Here is an 18292-nt window from a genome sequence, read left to right on the forward strand (position 1 = left end):
AGAAGTAACCCAGGGTTCCCCCGCTAAACCGGGGTTGACAAAGGCCCAATCCCAATTCTAATTTCTACCCCTCCCCCTTCCCCTCCCCCTTCCCCTTGGCCCTTCCCCTTGAAACTGAGCTACAAGGAATAGGGCTTGAAATTCAACCCTTACGTATTGGGATAGCCCTTCAACGATTGCATACGTCATCGCGTACCTCCGTCAGCGTTTACGTTAGCAAAACGCGACCAAATGCGTCATTGGCTGCGACCAGCCGCTACAGTCAGAGCCAGAGGCAGAACCAGAAATCTCTGCTGGCAGGGTGTGATTTGTTAACTAACACCACTGAATGGGATATCGCTTCGTGCACCACATCCGACAGAATGAGGTGTCAGAACACTCATGTAAACAATAAAAGCGAGAATAACAGAACAAAACGTACGCAGTCAAGCAACCGAAAACAATACTCACTCCCAAAGCTTTTTAGCAGCAGCTTGGATTTCAGAAATCGCTGCTCATTCTCAGCTCGAAAGCAAATCAAGCGGCGTGTTTCCTCTGGATAACAACTTAAAACACGTAAATAATGGAGAAAATACATTTATGACAATCTTTCGCCGCGGGAACCGCCATCTTTCTGAAATCCGCATGAAATCTCGCTGAAATCCGCATGGCATTGTGGGAAATCACTCAAACCCCTTCGTTCGGAGTCAGCTCCAGGAAAATCTCCATTTGGAGGGGTACAGAAGCCCTACCCCTTCCCCTACCCCTCCGCGTTAACTGGGATTGGGATACCCCTACCCCTTCATGTGAACGCGCAAAATGGAGGGGAAGGGCCAAGGGGTTGGTCCAAGGGGTGAAATGGGATTCGGCCAAAACCTGGTTATCTTGTTTGGGGTTAAACGGTACTACGACGCCAATTATGAAGTTGATTTGTTGAACCTGTGTTAACCTAATCAAAGTTAATGCGTGTTCACATGAAAGGGGAGGTTATCAGCGCAAATCACCACTGTTCACAATGGCACGGTTGCCGTACTTCACGGAGGAAGAATGTGCTGTCATAATGCAAAGCTACGAGGAGTTCAAAACAACATTAAGAGCAAAATCTAACACAGCAGCTGCCAATAAGGAGCGGCAAGCATGTTGGCAACGAATTGCAGATCGGGTAAATGCGCAAGTACATTCTCCCTTCTACATGTTCCAGAACAGAAGTATAGGATGAGAGAAAGCTTCATGATCAATCACAAGTCACAGAAAATGGTCCTTCGACGTGGCCCCAGTCATATATAGCTTGTTTAATGTCCGAAAAATCCTGAATAAAATTTGGTATGGTAAATTCATGGAGTAGCCTACTTAAGCTATGTGCACATGAGCCACATGAATTAGGATGACTGACTGTTCAGTCCCTTTGACCAAGTTGGTGTATGTCCTGTGAACATTTCAGAGGCAACAGCAGTGCCAAACGCACCTAGCAACAGGTGAAAATGAAATATAAAAACATCATTCATAATGGTAAGTGTGTGTGAGGCATGTATAATGAAAAGATGCTTGTCTTTCACAGCCAACAAGAAAAAGGTGGCCGCCAGGTGCACGGGAGGAGGGAGGGCACCAGAAGCCCTTACCGTGGCCGAGGAGTTGGCGCTTGCCAACAATAGCGGTAGGCCAATCATGGAGGGGGTAGAAGGAGGCCTACAATCCACCCCTGGTGCTGTGGAAATGTCCACCCTCTACGTGCGGGGTAATATGGCATTCAAGTTCCATGTAAGAAGTGTGTTTTCTCGTTTGTCAGTGGCATGTCTTATGTGTTGTGTGTACAGTTGAAGGAAGCAATCTGGAGACCATCCAGCCACCACAGCCCATACCCGGCTCCAGTGATCCTCCGGCCGAGGTACCTGTAATAGCTAACATTGCATGCATTATGTCGTGTTCAGAAATTATGTAGGTGCAGCCTATGATTTATGTATGTTCTCTCAGGAGGAAGATGACGAGACCCTCATGGCCAAATCCGACACCCACATGCAGGTTGAAAGACTACCACTGCTACTATATGCTGTGTCAATATTCTAGGAGGGTGCCCCATTACTCTTCAGCAGTACTGCATTTGAAGTGCGACTTGTATCAATGATGCAATCAGTCTGTGTGCTTGTGTTCCTTTGTAGGAGGAGTTGGAGCTGCCCCTGTCCCTTCCTGAGGCTTCCCTGCCAGGGACGTCACAAAGTACAGTTTCTTCCTCTTCAGTCCATCATTGCCGACTGTTATGCATACTAGGCTAATATGTTCATTCTGAGGTGGGGGTTCTGTAGGCTGGAGTGGACAATGTGCGCAACCTGTACAAGAAAATGTTACAGCTAGACTACAAAAAAAAAAAAAAAAGAGGCGCTGCAAATTCAGAAGCTCAAACTAGAAATTGAAAAGTTGGAGCATGAGAAGAAGGTATTAGTACAGTGTGTGCGCGCATGCAAGCAAGCATTCATTTGGCTTTTCTTTATTTTGTGTTACTGCCTGAAAAATTGGTTTGTGATGGCCTCTCTCACTGAACGGCCTGTGGGATGGTCCAGGGTCATGGGGTTAACATCGGGGGGTGAGGGAACATGATTGGGAACCCTTTCTTTTCTAATGGTGGCTGTGTTATGTAGTACCACACATGCCGCTGTTATTTATTTTTTTATTTATTTGCTAACAAATACAAACAAATACAAAGTAAAAAGGACAGAATGAAACAAATCAATACATACACATGACATACAACAGAAGCACTAACGTAACTAACAACAATTTCAAAGGCTGGACAATACTACTACTATGTTAACAAAGAGATGTAACAGAACACAGAAATTCGACAAAGATAAACAAGAGCTATATTGCTGTATAGAGGAGGATGGGTGGGGTTGATTAGGGGTAATGAATGTGCATATGAGATAGAGGAGGGTAGGTGGGGGGGGATTTGGAGGGGTTTTGGGCCTTGAATTATGGGTGGAGGTACAGTGTGTATATGTTGGGGGGGAGCGGGATATGTGAAAGTAAGCACGTGTGTGTGTGTGTGTGTGTGTGTGTGTGTATATAAGCAGTGCTGGTCTGTGTCGGGCCAGGGAGAAGGAAACTGGATCATAATGAAGGAGAGAGGGGGAGGGGGAGTATTATTTTATTTGCTAATCATTTGTGTTAGTAAATTTTTTATAGATAGAAATTCTAAAAATAATAGTTATTTAATAGTTAATTATGATGACTACCTGAGCACCTGTTCATGGCTATGGTGCCAGCCCTCCCCTGCCCAGGATAGGTAGGGCGTGTTGTGCGGAGGCTATGGGGGGCTGGTGTCGGTGTATGGGGCGTCAGGGCCCGGAGCCCTGCCTCATGCAGTACCTCCCCCTCCCCTCTGTCGTCTCATGCCGCTGTTATTTGACAGGCCTTCTCTGGCCTCACACACAGACCTTTTAGGCAGGCAAACCGAGCCTTCAATATGCCGAACGTGATCTCGATTCGTGCTCTTGTAACACTGTGGGCATGATTGAAGGCTCTCTGGGCCCTTGTTTGAGGGTCTGCGAATGGTGTCAGGAGGTGTTTCAAACATGGGTATCCATGGTCCCCGAGCAGGATACCATCAAATCACCCTTGTATGAAATGGACAGAAATGTAGTTAGTGTCAAACAACTGTAAGATGCTCACTATTCTTTACTTAAGGAATACCATGAAGTTTGAGTAGGGACGTCTGTGGTATTTTAGCTCGTTTCTGTATTGTCCTGATATCTTTTTGATGCAGGATGATTTGTGTTTTAAGGATTAGATGTAGGATTATCTTACCTTCCTCGAATCCCACAGCTAGAGAGGATTCTCTAAATATGCGGGAATCGTGGACAGACCCTGGCCATCTTGCATCCAGGCTGGTTATCATCAACTGGTGGTCACATGTCATCTAAGAACATCAAGCATTTGTGCAAGGACAGGGGACATGACTGAGGTACAAGCACACTGTTACCCCTGCAAATGAGGAACACCACCAACCCATGTGGAGGACAAAACATCACCTAACGCAAAATGGGACCAGTACTGACAGGGTGATTTGAGGCATGGACATGACCTATTTGAATGTGGGCCTATATGAAGTAGACCTTTTACCTGTACGTTGATGCTATGGAAGGATTTTCTATTCACATAATCCCCCTCATGCTCTCCCAGGGGTGCACTGATTCGGATGTGAGTGCAGTCAATGGCTCCTATTACTCTTAGGAAACCTGTATATTTTGTTAGTCATATCAATTATCAGTCACAATTGTCTCTATGAGAGTAGGCAAACAGACAATTTGATATTAGTAATTACCTGCGATTGCATAAAACCCTTCTTTGATCTGAAGTGCGGTTAAATGCCCAAGGAACACGACAAATGCATTCATCAGTTTGGTTAGGGCAAGTACCACTTTGCGAATCATACGACATACAGCGTTCTTACTGACGTTTTCAGCATCACCGATGGAATACATATATTGTCCACTGGCAAAGTAACGCAATGACAAGCACATAATTTGCTTGATTGTGAGGGCCTGGCTTCGGCGGGTTACATTGCAGACGTCTGCCTCGATCAGCTGGCAAAGGTAATGAATTCCCTCAGCTGAGAATCTATATCGTTCATGAAGAACATCGTCCGGGTATGCCAGCAGATTCTGGCGGTCTCTAAATACCCTCGCCCTCCGGAGAGAGCCCCTCACAATCTGCGCTCCGATATCGCACGGGTCATCCAGGTACGCTGGCATTGTCTCTAGAGGAAATGTCGGTAGAGAGGTGGTGTTTAAAAAGGGTGTGGTTAATCGGAAACCTCGGGTTAACCAAGAACATAACCTGAGACGAGCAGGTTTGAGATGCAGCATAAATTGCCATGGCAGCATACCTCGGTTTGAACATAGCCAACTTTTGTAGTATGGGTTAATCGGGAAGTTGCGCTGCACGTGATCAAGTTACTCTCGAAGTTACCCTGGTAAGCCAGAAAACCCGCTTCATAGTACAGGGCCCAGATGATTTCAGTTTGACAACACGTTGCTTTGGTGACAATGGAGACCAGCAATTTCTACAAGGCTACACGGACTGTGAGACCAAAACGTCTGATATCAAAAGTAAGTTACAGTGTGCAATTTTCTCTCAGTAAATTAGGTGCTACTAAAGTATGTTATTCTAAACTTTGTTGTAACATGATTGTAATCTCACATTTGCTCCTTCTAGGCAGAGCAGCCCACACAGCAAGTGACCAAGATGCCGCCAGCAATAAGGACCAAAGTGCGCTTCGTAAAAATGAAAGCGTTAAGTTGTTGTCTGTTCTAATAAGTTGAGCAGAATTGTTTATATCATCCAAATAAAGCCCGTTTGTTAGTGTGCTTGAAAAAGCACACTATTGTTAAGTTATTAACCCCGCCGACAGTAGTCGGAGGGGTTATTATTTTCACCTGCGTCAGTCTGTGTGTGTGTGTGTGTCTGCAAGATATCTCAAGAACCAATGGATCGATTTGGACCAAATTTTGTACGTGTTGCCAATCACCCAGGAAGGAAACCATTAAATTTTGGAGGTCAAAGGTCAAGGCAGAACTTCGAAATTTTCACCCAATGTATTTTAATAGGGAAAAGGCGGGGTTTGCACTCGTTAGAGTGTCCCTGTCTAGTTATTATTATGTTTTCACTCGTTTTTTGGATCCACTACTCCTCCTAGGGCTTTTGAGAGAGACACACCGTTCCAACGCTGAAACGGAGGGCCCGGTCTGGAATGAGGTAAAATTCCGTGCCATTGAAATGATGGGAGTGATGGCGTCATAAGGAGCTCCCCCACTCTAGACGTTAGAGCGTGCGCAGCAGCAAAAAACAGAATTAAAACTACGCTTTTACAGCCAAAATCCATGTTTTAAACCCTGCACAACCTCTGAATTAAATTGAAAAAACATAAAAGGGTGGAGATGATGTGAAAGAGACTTTGAGCCAGAGCTGTTGACCAAAGCCAGGGCTCTCAAGTTTTGAAGTCAGTTCAGAGTGAGATTTGTCAGGAAGGGCAGGGGTGGTGTTGGTGAGGGGTGGCGGCGGCACACAGGGGGATGGAGATGGAGGGGGGTGTTATGATTGGTGTGTGTTGTAAGTGTTAGTGGCAGATTTAGAGGCCTTCAATACGGGGGTAGGGGGCTCCCACTTGAAACACAGTGGTTCCAGGCCTGCCATTTTAACAGCCATGATTGAGAAGAGAGTTCCGTCAAGGGCAACGTGTAAACAGAAGCGCGTAACAATGTACTACTATATCTGTGCATTTTGCAGTTTGGCAAGTACCCAGTAAAGGAAGAGATTAAAAACAAAACAAAACTGAGTTTAAGTATGCAACACTAGGACTAAAAACAGGTGTCAAAAATAGCTGTTGAAATTAGCAAGGATTCAAGATTGAAGTGGCTAGACAAGCTCACAGACACTGGGTAAACTGATAGTTAACATTATTCGCTGGAGACAATATTCCCCAACATCAGCTTTCATAATTTGTGATGCAAGTACTAATTTCGTTCAGGAAATACAAACTCATATGATATGATTTACTGTACTGTAGGCTACTCATCAAATATGGCGCTCCCGCGTCCTCCAATGCGTGTCCATCTGCACTTCACCGCATCGTCTTCTTCGGAAAGTTCACGTAAATTTTACCCGGATACAACTGTCTTGCCCCTTTACTGTGCTTATCCCACACTTGAAGGGTAATACCAATGCTGAACATTAAAACTGGAATTCACTCAAACCAGGCCTTTGTTCCATCTTTTTCCCCCTTTTATTTTTTTCCTTTGCAGGTGAAAAACCTTAAAAGACAAACACCATCCATTTACCAATTTGCAGTTTTCTAATAAAAGCAGTTACACAAAAAAAAAAAATCATCAAAAGCTTAATATTAAAATACATGTATGTGAAAATAGAATTTACTTTAAGACAGATTTTGAATGAATTGTTTCAATGTAAATAAAATGCATCAAAATATTAAAATACATTTTAACCACAAGGGCCATAATGAATTAAGCAAGTTACTAAACCCAATAAATGAGTTACCAAGTAACAAGCCAACCTACATATTTACAAACCATATCCACCATGAACATTTTAGCAATTAAATACTTTCAGTTCGTTTTAAACATGCACTGTACGCAAGTAGAAAAAGATACATGCTTTTAAACCATGTCTTCACTGGCACCCAAGGATTCAGCACAAAAAGCAAGTTGCCACACCTTTTACCGGACCAAACAAAGCAAGTTGCAATAACCCTTACCAGCCAACAATTACACAAAGCACCATGTGAATATTTGAACCTTAAGACGCTACAAACACACACATTTTCCCCGCATCTCAATGCCCCGTCAGCGCAACAATTTCCTCGCATTCACAACAAAATAAAAATAACCGCGAGCTTACCAGCTGTCTATTCAGATCTTGACAATGGTAAAACTTCTACACAGCTTCACAAAATGCTCGACAAATGATCGAGTTTGTATTTCACGCTGCAGCAGCCTATTTTTTTTTTTTGCTGTTCAGTCCTCGCACCCGAGCAGGAAGTCAGCGTGTCGCTTTGTTCTCCTTGATTGCGCGCAGGTGAGTATAATTAACGCGCTTGCATACCGGCTGACAGAAAGGGCGTTCGCCGCGACAACAATGCTATTTTTTGATTGGCTGTTGGGTAGCTACATTTCTCAGATCGGTGTGTGGCAAGCTATTTCTGAACTCTGCGGGAAACCACTTGATGCCTGCTCTTCGTCCACAGTTAAAAAATAGCGGTGCACCTTGGTGGGCGTTGTCTTAGTAATTTCTGTGCGTGAGAGATACAAGGTGTGGTGTGTGTCTCACGCTCAATGCGTGAGACTTGAGAGCCCTGAATTTGGTATTCTCTACATCTCTCTCTCACCCAGACACTATCCCCACCAATGCACATTGTCACACAGTGTCCTGTTTTAAAAGAAGGATTTCAGAGCGCTTTGCGCTCTGAAATCTTTGTTTTAAATGGCTTAAAACAAGGATTTCAGAGCGCGAAGTGAAGCGCTCTGAAATCCTTCTTTTAAAACACAACACTGTGTGACACTCACTACGTTTACATGCACATAGAGAGAATCGAATTTCTGCCGTTGCTCGACTGAAATCGAAGTTCAAAATGCCATGTATACACCTTAATTCGGCTGAAATTGAACCGAACTTGATTTCTCGGAATCGAGCTACACGACCTAGTTTATGCGATTTCTGCCGAGCTATTTTGCGCATGTAAACCCTATCGAGCTAGTTGTCGAGCTACTTCCGGGAGTGACGAGACCACAAGCGGGAAACACAACAGCCTCGGTCGGCATGACAACGAATCATGACAACGGCATGAATCATTTCTTTTTGTGGCATTGTTTGCACTGTTAAAATTTAGCTCACTTACTGTATCACCAAATACATCTGTACAGCTGTTGCATAGCTGTGAATTGTGTACATAAACAAGTCATTGTATTTGTGTGTGTGTATATGTCCAACATCTGAAGAATGTCAATAAAAACAAAACAACTGAACTTTTTGTGTGTTTATTAAGACATAAGTTAAATTGTAAGCAAAAAAAAAAAATTTTTGTAAGCAAAAAATGGACTTTAGAAAAATATTATTGTGCAAAATAAGTTGTCTTACAAAATAGTGGTCTGCGCCGGACAGTTTGTAGCCATAGTCTGTTAGAGCAAGCCGAACAGCTTGAACACGGAACTGCTAGAGTTGCCAGATTGGGTGTTTTAAGTGCATTTTAGCGGATTTGAACATGTTTTGGGCTGGAAAACGTCAGCAGTATCTGGCAACACTATAGCTCTTCTTCATGACGACAACCGGAAGTGTACCAACACGATGGGGCGTGTAGCGCCACGTGTGGCTCGGGTGCACAATGCACCTTGCACAATAGCCTGATTTCACTTGTGCATGTAGGATTGGATTTCTCTGGCACCCCTGCTGGGACCCTTTGCTCGATTACCAACAGCAGCTCGATTTGGACGTGCATGTAAACGTAGTCACTGTGTATTGGTGGGGATAGTGTCTGGGTGAGGGAGAGAGATGTAGAGAATACCAAATTCTAACAGAAAACGAGAGCGCCCGAAAGCGAAAACTGAGGCGAGCCGCCATTTTGAATCCTCATTCACGGTTGTAATGCAAATGGCTTCCTCCTCACTATACAGTAGAAGTGCATTTCCATGGCAGGAAAACCACTACATTTTGCCGCCTACTGTACGGTATGTAGTCCCCTATTTATACAAATAGGAGTCATTCAGGATTCAGCCATGTTTTTGCTCGGTGTTAGCAAACTACAGTTTTTAGCTTTCTCCTCAAATGTTTTATTAGTGTGCTTATTCCGACACGTTTATTGGATCCACTACTCCTCCTATTTGAATTTTAATCTCTATTTCCTTTTATGAATTGAGACTCATGCTTATTATTTTCATTTATAGGCTACTACAATCTCCTCATGCCGTGGCAGCTCTCCTCACAGTGCTGGTGGTTTTCACGAGGCAGAGATCAGGGACCTCAGAAAGCGGGTCGCTGAGGTTGAGACCGCACGATGCAGCCACCACACAGACTGCAGTGAAGCGCTGGGTGGCATCATGCAGCGTCTAAATCAGATGGAGGAACGTGTCAGGGCGGAGGAACGTCTCAAACAGATGGAGGAACGCGTCCGTAGTTCGAATTGCGTGGGAGCCAATGGGAGCTGAGCTCCCATTCCCTCAGGCTCCCATGAAAGAAGCAAACTTAATTTTCTGTGGAACTTTCTCAAATACGTCATAGTATATCACCATAATAAGCTTGAATAGCCTATATCACCATATAAATAAAACTCGTTTCATTTCCGATCACCATGCAGCCATAACTTTGTATTGAACGTGTTATTAAACCACAACATGTACGGCTGTACTTCACCACCACACCACTATGCGCGCAAACTGAAATTTGCAGCCTGCGAAATCGAATGTGAAGTCAAGTCCGAAGAAGAATTGTCCTCTATCTCACAACGATCTTCCTTTGTTTACATATATATATATATATATATATATATATATATACACACTATATATATATATATATATATATATATATATATATATATATATACTCTCTCTCTCTCTCTATATATATATATATATATATATATAATTTGTTTAACAATATATATGCAACACCGTGTATGTGTGCGTGCGTGCGTGCATGCGCGCGCCTGTGTGTGAAAGCTGTGCACTGCAGTGCACAAAAGTGCGCTGGTCCAGGAGAGCGAGTATGCATTGCTTTTTTTTTTAATAGAGACCCCCATAGGGTCAAATTTATAATTCGAACCCTGAACGCGTCAAACAGATGGAGGAACTTCTCCAGCGGCTGATCACTCCCCCAGCAGCACCACCACAGCCCCGACGGCAGTTGACATTCGAGGCAGAAGTGGACCCACAGACCAATCCCTCAACACCACCCTTTGCTGGACCCACCCCTAGGACCCCGGCTGCAACAACTCCCTTGCCGGACATTGAGCTCAGAGCTCTGTCTGCTGAGCGGGAGGAGGACTTTTATAAGCAGTGCTACCAGCGAGGACAGCATCGGCCAGATATTTATGCCGCAAGCGTCTTCATGGCTCTTACACCTTTTAAACAGTATCGGTGCTGGGGGAAGGCGGTTAATTGGAGTGGCTCCAATGGCAAACCCGCATTGCCACAAAACCTTAAAAAAACTGTCCACCAGTTCACCTCTCAGCGGTTTCCAGAGCTGTCTGCGAACCAGTGGTCAAAAATCCGCAGCTGGATCAACGAGAGACTGAGAAGCCCCCGAAAGGTTGACCCTGAGTTTGGCTTTTAGTGACTTTTTTTTTTTTGCATTCGTTTGTTTGTGATAGCACCACTGTTTGTACCGTCAATAAAAATGCACAAATGGCAAACATCTTTCTACTGTCTTTCTTGTTACATTAATAATAGTTCGATTCCGACCCGTGACCTACAGCCTACCGTACTGTAGGCTATTCCCCTCTCAGGCAAGAAGACCATGTGTAATTTTTTATTTTATTTATTTTTTTAAAGATGGGTAAACGCCATTTCAGGTCGAGGCACACTTTTCTGACCGCCCTGCATACACTGAAAAAAGTAACCTATAGAATTTACCCAATAAATCTGAGGTAACAATTTGAATTGACTTGTTTGGGGTGGATTTAATTCCATATATTGAGTATAAAATAGGCAGCACGGTGGTGTAGTGGTTAGCGCTGTCGCCTCACAGCAAGAAGGCCCTGGGTTTGAACCCCGGGGCCAGCGAGGGCCTTTCTGTGTGGAGTTTGCATGTTCTCCCCGTGTCCGCGTGGGTTTCCTCCAGGTGCTCTGGTTTCCCCCACAGTCCAAAGACATGCAGGTTAGGTTAACTGGTGACTCTAAATTGACCGTGAGTGTGACTGGTTGTCTGTGTCAGCCCTGTGATGACCTGGTGACTTGTCCAGGGTGTACCCCGCCTTTCGCCCATAGTCAGCTGGGATAGGCTCCAGCTTGCCTGCGACCCTGTAGAAGGATAAAGCGGCTAGAGATAATGAGATGAGTATAAAATAACTGAAATAAAAAGCTATGAAATACTTAAATTGGGAAAATTTACCTCACATTTATGTATCTATTCAACAGGTACTTTCTCATTGAAATTGGGTAAAATTATCTCGTTTGCGAGTCGGTAATACCTGATAATTACTAATCAAAGGTAATTAATATCAGTTAGTAACCATTACTTATTCGGAGAAGGTAAGATGTATCCCCCAAAAAAGACTTTCAGATGGTTCATCATCTCAATGTTTTTAATCCATAAAATCATCAAAAAAAAAAAAATTTAAATGTTTAATAGTTGTATGTACATAAACCTAGAAATACTACTCTGAAAGTGTAGCGTTTTGCTCTTGCTGGAGCTGGATGGATTTAAACTGTCCCCAAAAGTAAACACCTTGAAGTTGAAGTTGCTTTCCTACTGTAAATGCATGTCATGACTTTGTCATCCTAGAGGAGAAAAATGTAGCATCATGCATGGACCCTTGTGAAGAAATGCCAAGAATTAGCACTGAGTTCCAGTTCATCTTGGTTTACTAGTGAGAAGTTGCTGGTCATAAATGTTTTTCATTTTTTGTCAAATAAGGTATCTGTTAATTACAGTAAAGATTTTATTCTTCATCTACAGTAGAATGGTTAGACACCTTAAGCTGTTCATTTTTAATTGATTATGTTGATTTTATTTAATTAATGTTTTAATTGCATTCTTAAAAGTGCACGAGTCTAGAGGACTGGTTTAATTGTTGAAATTGCACTGTTTCAGTGTGTAGGTTTGTAAGATTTTAATTGCATATTTGAGAAGTGACTATGTTACCAGATCTATGTTGGATGTGGTGTATAATGTGTAATACTGTGTATTTGTTGTTTACCAGTCATACCAACCTTTCAGTAGTATGATACAAATTTGGATATTTTTCTTTAAAAAATTTACTTAGTCTTACTTTAAATACCTTTTGCTGGAGATGCTGTACCGATACATCTTTAATTTACTGTTAGTACAAATTCTAATGCAGTACAATATAATGCACTTTTACTATTAATGCAGTACTTGTAGATTTTTTTTTCATTTAAATAGGGGTATACATAATCCATACACCACTGCTCAAAGTTTAAGAGGCTGATTCTGTCCTGACCCTCTCCCAGAAGTTGTTTTGAGCATGTTTATGTGTGTTAAACATTCTTGAATATCTGAGTATTATATTTCTGTAATGAATGTTGAAATTCTGTTTCAGAGGGCTGTAAGTTTTTCACTGTATATTTGAAAAGCACTATATAGATCTGTACTGCATGTACAAAAGTATTGGGACACTTGCACAATCTAATGCAATTATTTCCAGTACAACAGCTCTGCCAGCTTCTACTTTTGTTAAGCTTCTACAGTACATGCTCAGTTTTTATTTGCTCAGCTAACTGAAATCAGCTGTTCTCAGCATTTGATCAACCTGCTTTGTGAAACGGACAATCACTGCTCCTCCCCGTGGAAAAATGAGGGATAGCAGCTGGTTTTCACACAAGCTGCTTAGGGGCGTTGTTCAGAATTGCGGTGCCAGGTCTTAATTATTTTGACCTTTAAAAGTAGTAAACAGGCACCCTTGTCAGACATAGTGGCTCCCAACTCGTTAGTTGTCAGGGCATGTTACAACACGCCAACTTCAGACACCCTGGCGCCACTGTCCATCACACTGTGCTGCATGGACTATATAAGATGCGCACAAACATCGAGGAAAACACGGCACACAACAGACGGGGACTCCATGCAACACCTGCTTCTCATCAGTGAATATTTGGATCCGTTTCTCTCTTTCTCTCTCTGTTTCATTTCTTTCTTGCTTTCTATCTTTCTATCGCGGACGTGTCAGGATCCAACGTCCATCATTCGTGCCGTGTGTGCATTCCGTGCGTCCTTGAATGTAAGTTGTTTATTGTTGCGTAGCTACTGTGTTATGTGTGTACTTGCTATCTGTAACTGTTACATGTAGCGGTAATGCTAGCGAGTATTTCATCTCTTTTTCTCTCATCCTGTGTCTGTCTATTTTCTTACGTGTTTGTTCTGTTCTGTTCAGTAGCCATGTAATGATAGCGCTTGTTTTCTCGACCACGGTTTGTTACGGGAGCACATTTCATTATTAGCCATTGCCGTGTTGGGAGTGTAGTGGTGGTATGTACAGTTCATAACCGCGCCACATATTCTAACCTTCTATGCGCAATACAGCGCGGGGCAGCGCTTAAAGGAGCCACGCTCCCCTTCATTCAGCCGACACACTCTGTGTCTTCATGCGGGTGTGACTCGCTGTAAGCAGTTGCACCATGCACCTTGGTAATGATAGCTGCTGTAGGCAGCTATCCTCATCCCCCGTGTACGTTGTACACATTGTACATATTGGGTACATATCGTGTATATAGTCAGTATCTAGTGTGTTGTGTTATTTATTATGGGGTGTAAGTAGCATTCATTGGGCTTTACATTGTTTTACTTATATAGTATTCATTTGTGTGTTTTACATTTGTATTACATTGTATATAATTATTATTCATTTGTGTTAATATATATTTAATGCGATGTGTATTTGTATTTATATCATTGTTATTATTTACATTATTGCTTGTGTGTATATTATTGCTCATGTCTTGTTGTATTTGTATTTTATTCTGTTTTCTAGTAAAACCACGGTTTACACTGTTGCTCATGAGTGGACATCCATTAATTCCTGTTCTAACCGGACAGCCTGTGTAGCTTGCTGTATACCTGATCCAGTGTCCCTCTTATACAGTCCTTTACCCTGTCCATCACCGGACAACCATTTTTATATGGTCCTTCGAGCCGGATACAGCGTTCTACACAGTCAGGATGTCCGCTCATGATGGCAGTGGCCGTCCTCGCCGTGAGCCTCACCACCCCAGGCACCTGGATGACTACGTGGTGACCCAGGCTCAGCGACGGCTGCCACAGGACGGCGCACACACCCAGGATGATTCTTCCCACGTGGGAGACAGCAGGCCCCGGGAGCCATCACACACTCCCCCTGCTGGGCAGACTCCCCTGGACACGTCAGCAGCTATCCTCCTCGCCCTTCAGCAGATACGGGAGGACAATCAGCAACTGCAGCAGGATAATCGGCAGATGCAGGAGGACAATCGGCAGCTGCAGCGGGATGTGCAGTACCTGTTGCAACAGCACTACGCATCACCTCAACGCACTCCAGCAAGGGACATCCAGGTTCCAGCCGTCACGCCTGGAACCCCCCCAGCAGCCTTATCATCACCACTGCTGCATGACAGAACATACAGCCCTGCTGATTCAACCAGTGGACATCGCCGAGCCCCGGTGGCAGAGCAGTCGTCACCTCTACCTCGGCCACACATCGCAGGAGCTGAGGCAGCGACGTCCACACCGCCACACGGAGGAGCTCCCCATCTGCCAACACCACTGATGGCAGAGCTGACAGAGCACCTGAGGAGCATGAATCTGCCACGGGGTCACTCATTCACGTCATCCTCACCCTTTCCTGCCACCCCACAGTACTCAGCACCATTCAGCCCACGGCGCCCTTCGTCTGCTCAGAGACAGCGGACGTCATCACCGGTGTCGGCCGGTCAGAGGGCAGTGGCACCAGATCATCACAGGCTGTCACCTGTCCCACAGCGACTGACATCTCTTCCCCCTCAGGAGCTGACCTACCGCGGGCCCAAGATGAGAATCCCAGCGTTCACCGAGGACGACCCACGGCAGTTCAACAGGATGCAGCTGGCACTCAACAACGTCCTACCACCCGACACGACAGAGCGCTTCAAATATCAGATCCTGCTGGACCACCTGAAGCTAGAGGATGCTGTCCTGGTAGCGGATGCTTACTGCCACAGTAGCTATCCCTACAGTGATACGATGGCAGCCCTCACGAAGCTCTTTGGGCAGCCCCGCAAACTGGCACTCAGGCAGATCAACCAGGTCCTGGCTGAGCCCCCTGTCAGGAGCGGTGACCAGAGAGGCTTCAGGAACTTCGCCCTGAAGGTGCAGTCCTTGGTGGGGATGCTGGATAAGATGGGGACCCAGGAACAGCTTGAGCTACGGTGTGGTTCGCATGTGTCTCGGTTGCTGCCCAAGCTGCCTCACGAGCTGCGTACTGCCTTCAGGCGGTACATCGACCCAGACCGTGTGCCTGTCCCCACACTCCTGGACTTCGCCGCATGGTTACAGCACGAGGTTGGTGTGCAGCTGGATGAGACCAACGACCCGCCAAAGGCAACAGCGAGCCAGGCAGAGCGGCAGCGGAGCACCAGAGGCAAGCAGCCGGCAGCCACACGCTCCACCACGGTCCTGCTGGTAGACCCCCCAACCAAGTCAGCTCAGCAGCCATCAAAGTCAGCTCCACGCACACCCGCCAAGGTGGAGCCTCCAAAGAAGTACTGCCCCTTCTGCAACAGCACGGAGCACTACTTCAACCAGTGCACTGCGTTCAAGAGTATGTCACTGGAACCGAGGCTCCAGTGGATCAAGACCGGGAAGAAGTGCTGGAGGTGTGGACGCGACCATCAAGCAGCTCAGTGCTACCTCAAGGCACGGTGCCCGAAGTGCAATCACCTGCACCTCGAGGTACTGCATGAGGTGAATGCACAAAGCAGGCCGGAGACTGCGACACTGTCTTCACCCAGCCAGCCATCCGCCTACTACCTCGACCCAGCACGGAGAGGTAGTTGTGTGCTGCTGAAGATGGTGAAGGTGCTCCTTCATCACGGGGGCAAGAAGATGGAGACCTACGCCATCCTCGATGACGGGTCAGAGCGCACCATGCTCCTCCACCAAGCAGCGCAGCAGCTTGGCCTCAAAGGACAGAGTGAGAATCTGGCCCTCCGCACCATCCGTCATGACATCAGAACGGTGCCGGGGAGGTCAGTGTCCTTCTCTGTGTCATCCCTCAGTCAACCGCAGCAGCGGTACAAGATACAGCGGGCCTTCACATCACCCGAACTGGGACTGTCCCCTCATTCACACCCAGTCGAGGCTCTCCAAAGGACCTACCGCCACCTCAGAGGGCTGCCTCTTCACTCCTTTACTCAGGCCCGTCCGCTGCTCCTCATTGGGTCTGACTACCCAGACCTCCTCATCCCCATCGAGCCTGTGCACATAGGCCCACCAGGTGGACCCATTGCCCTGAAGACACGCCTTGAGTGGACACTTCAAGGCCCCGCCAAGGCTGTCAAGCATCGGTCTTCCACCTCAGCGTGCCTGTTCATCAGTGCACCGTCACCATCAGTGGAGCTGCTGCAGGACGCCACCGAGCTGCGGAAGTCCCAGTTCTGCGGCCACATCACCGTGACCTCTGACCCTGCGTTGCCTGATGCAGGGAACTTCAGTCAATATCCAGAGCTGCTGGAGGCCACAGTCAGAGCGCGTCACGGGGCGGCCATATCCACCATCACAGCTGAGGACTACAGGCAAGCGGAGATGGCACTCCTCAGGAAGGCACAGAGTGACTCCTTCCCCGAAGACCTCACCCTGCTCTCAGCGGGGAAGCCAGTCTCCACTGACAGCAGGATCCTCACATTGTCCCCGGAGTACGACGCTGAGACACAGCTGATTCGGGTCGGAGGTCGTCTGCGCAGGTGTGACATGGTTGAGGAGGAGACTCTGCACCCCATCACACAGCTCATCATCCGAGACTTCGACAGCCACCTGGCGCACCCAGGACCAGAGCGAGTGTTTGCTGAGCTGCGCCGGCGGTACTGGATCGTGCGTGGGAGAGCGGCTGTCAAGAAACATCAGCACAGCTGTCCAGAGTGTCAGAAGTGGCGAGGCACACCAGTGATCCCCAGAATGGCTGACTTGCCACCATCAAGCCTGCGCTTGCACAAGCCAGCCTTCTATTCCACTGGAATGGATTGTTTCGGGCCGTACCTCATCAAAATCGGCCGACGCACTGAGAAACGGTGGGGCATCGTTTTCAAGTGCCTGACAATCCATGCAGTGCATCTAGACCTCCTCACCAGCATGGACACTGATGCTTTCTTGATGGCCCTGCGGCGCTTCATCGCACGCCGAGGGAAGCCACATGAGCTGCTCTCCGACCAAGGCACCAATTTCAGAGGGGGTCAGTCTGAACTGCAGGAGACGTTCAAAGCCCTCAGCCCAGAGCTACAGTCCCACTTAGCCAGTCAACAGATTGACTTCAAGTTCAATCCTCCACATGCTCCGCACTTCGGTGGTTCCTGGGAACGGGAGATCCGTTCCATCAAAGCTGCCCTACACACTACACTCGATGCACAGACAGTCACTGAGGAGGTGTTGAGGACAGTGCTGATCGAGGTGGAAGGCATCATCAACTCCAAGCCCTTGGGTTACACCTCGTCAGACATCGCAGATCCAGATCCCATCACTCCAAACATGCTGCTGATGGGGCGGCACGACCCCTCCATACCACAAGTGGTCTACACCGACTCCGACATCCTGAGCAGGCGCAGGTGGAGACAGTGCCAGGCCCTTGCGGACCAATTCTGGGCTAAGTTCATCAGGAACTACCTGCCCTCTCTTCAAACCCGCTCCAAGTGGCAACGAGACCGGGAGGACCTCATCGTTGACAGCATCGTGATGATTGTCGACCCTCAACTCCCATGTGCCCTGTGGCCTGTGGGCAAGGTCACTGCTGTCATCCCTGGAGCAGATGGCAGGGTACGTACTGCACAGGTGCAGGTCAAGGACCGGACCTACACACGCCCAGTCTCACGCCTGGTGAGACTCCCTTCACTCCCTCAGGGCCCCTCTGCCTGAC

General features: G+C 46.5%; 1 pseudogene; it reads right to left on the bottom strand.

Moving 5' to 3' along the window:
* Positions 1-2106: 2106 nt before the first annotated feature.
* On the bottom strand, positions 2107-4709 carry LOC132884560 (putative nuclease HARBI1; annotated as a pseudogene).
* Between the last annotated feature and the right edge of the window lie 13583 nt (positions 4710-18292).

The sequence above is a fragment of the Neoarius graeffei genome, chromosome 4 (assembly GCF_027579695.1).
Source record: "Neoarius graeffei isolate fNeoGra1 chromosome 4, fNeoGra1.pri, whole genome shotgun sequence".
NCBI classification, from domain to species: domain Eukaryota; kingdom Metazoa; phylum Chordata; class Actinopteri; order Siluriformes; family Ariidae; genus Neoarius; species Neoarius graeffei.